Source organism: Schistocerca serialis, unplaced genomic scaffold (genome assembly GCF_023864345.2).
Source record: "Schistocerca serialis cubense isolate TAMUIC-IGC-003099 unplaced genomic scaffold, iqSchSeri2.2 HiC_scaffold_1189, whole genome shotgun sequence".
NCBI classification, from domain to species: Eukaryota; Metazoa; Arthropoda; class Insecta; order Orthoptera; family Acrididae; genus Schistocerca; species Schistocerca serialis.
The window spans coordinates 362501-365000 of NW_026047391.1; the positions used below are offsets into that span (position 1 = coordinate 362501).

A 2500-nucleotide genomic window follows, 5' to 3' on the forward strand; every position below is an offset into this window, starting at 1 on the left:
TTCGTGTGAACAGCCGTTGCACACGAGTCAGTCGATCCTAAGCCCTAGGAGAAATCCGATGTTGATGGGGGCCGTCATAGCATGATGCACTTTGTGCTGGCCCCCGTTGGGCGAAAGGGAATCCGGTTCCTATTCCGGAACCCGGCAGCGGAACCGATACAAGTCGGGCCCCTCTTTTAGAGATGCTCGTCGGGGTAACCCAAAAGGACCCGGAGACGCCGTCGGGAGATCGGGGAAGAGTTTTCTTTTCTGCATGAGCGTTCGAGTTCCCTGGAATCCTCTAGCAGGGAGATAGGGTTTGGAACGCGAAGAGCACCGCAGTTGCGGCGGTGTCCCGATCTTCCCCTCGGACCTTGAAAATCCGGGAGAGGGCCACGTGGAGGTGTCGCGCCGGTTCGTACCCATATCCGCAGCAGGTCTCCAAGGTGAAGAGCCTCTAGTCGATAGAATAATGTAGGTAAGGGAAGTCGGCAAATTGGATCCGTAACTTCGGGATAAGGATTGGCTCTGAGGATCGGGGCGTGTCGGGCTTGGTCGGGAAGTGGGTCAGCGCTAACGTGCCGGGCCTGGGCGAGGTGAGTGCCGTAGGGGTGCCGGTAAGTGCGGGCGTTTAGCGCGGGCGTGGTCTGCTCTCGCCGTCGGTTGGCCTCGTGCTGGCCGGCGGTGCAGGATGCGCGCGCCTGCGCGGCGTTCGCGCCCCGGTGCTTCAACCTGCGTGCAGGATCCGAGCTCGGTCCCGTGCCTTGGCCTCCCACGGATCTTCCTTGCTGCGAGGCCGCGTCCGCCTTAGCGTGCTCCTCCGGGGGCGCGCGGGTGCGCGGATTCTCTTCGGCCGCCATTCAACGATCAACTCAGAACTGGCACGGACTGGGGGAATCCGACTGTCTAATTAAAACAAAGCATTGCGATGGCCCTAGCGGGTGTTGACGCAATGTGATTTCTGCCCAGTGCTCTGAATGTCAACGTGAAGAAATTCAAGCAAGCGCGGGTAAACGGCGGGAGTAACTATGACTCTCTTAAGCCCTTCCGCTGAAGGTGCCACCCCAACTCCCCCAGCACCTAGCCGGCCAACCGGCCGTGCCGAAAATCTTGTAACTTTTGCAGCTATGTATACCTGTAGTGAGTGCCACCGCAGCTTTACAACCAAGAACGGTCTCGGGGTCCATCGCCGCCGCCAACATCTTGCGGCCGCCAACGCGGAGATCGTCACGGAGAGGCATCGCGCGAGGTGGACGGAGGAAGAAGTCCTGTCGCTCGCCAAGGCGGAGGCCGAACTGTTCCTTGAGAGGGACGCCCGGTTCTTCTTCGTCAATCAAGAACTCATCAGGATGTTCCCCGACCGAACGCTCGAGGCAATCAAGTGCCGACGGCGGCAAGCTGCCCACAAGCAGCTTGTCCGCCAATTCATGGAGGCGCTTGAGATCGGTCGGGGGGAAGAGCCGGCGTCCCGCCGGGGAGCAGCAAGCCCGCTGCCTGACGCGGGCGAGGCCGCTGCGCCGCCCGTCGACGCAGCCGAGGACTTCGCGGCCGACACCACCGGGCCGCCGCCGGAGGGGCCGACTGACGCCGCCATCTGGGAGCATCTGGCGGGGCTACCCGCTTCCGCCCAGCGTTTCTCTGCCCTGGATCGTGTCATAGGTCTGGGGCGGGGCACGCCGCCCGATGTCATCCTGGGCATGCTCCCGGATGCCCTTGCGTCGGTCGGGTCCAGAGGGGAGAGATCGATCACCAGGACACAGCGGCCGCGCCAACCATCGAAGCGGCCGCCTGCCGCGCCGCCGACGCAGAAGCGCAAGCGGCGCCGCTGGGAGTACGCGAGAACGCAGGATGCCTTCCGACGGTCGCGTGCACGTTGCGTGCGCGGCCTCTTGGATGGCACCCTGCTCCAGCCGCCACCTGCCATCCCTGGTCTGCTGGACTTCTGGGCGGACCTCTTCACCAAGAAGCCCATCTCCACCGCGGGCTTCATTCGTGACCGCCTCCTCCCGCACTCAGAGCCTGTCGCTCTCGAGTGCATATGGGGGCCGGTCACACATGAGGAGGTCGCCGCCGCGTTGCCGCCCAGGGGATCAGCAGCCGGGCCGGACGGCCTTACCCCAGCGGAGTTGCGGCGCCTGCCGCACGAAGTCCTGGTGAAAGTGATGAATCTCTTCCTTCTGGCCCGCGCCCTTCCGGAACGCCTGCTTCGCGCGCGGACGTCCCTTCTCCCGAAAACGGCTGCACCAACATCCCCCGCTGACTTTCGCCCCATTACGGTCTGCTCGGTGTTGGCGCGGACCTTTCACAAGGTTCTCGCGTCACGCCTGATGCGCGCATGTGCTGTGGACGAACGTCAGCGGGCATTCATCCCTCGGGATGGGATGTTGGAAAATACCTTCATCTTGGACACTGCTCTCACCGACGCAGTTCGCTCCTGCCGCTCTGTCTTTGTGGCATCGATCGACGTATCTAAGGCATTCGATTCGGTAGATCATGCTGCCCTTCGCCCCGTGCTGAAGGC

The 2500-nt window shown here is 63.1% G+C and overlaps 1 pseudogene; it reads left to right on the forward strand.

Annotated features, from left to right (window-relative positions):
- The window catches only part of LOC126434463 (large subunit ribosomal RNA), a 7661-nt pseudogene that overhangs the window by 1863 nt on the left and 3298 nt on the right, over nt 1–2500 (forward strand).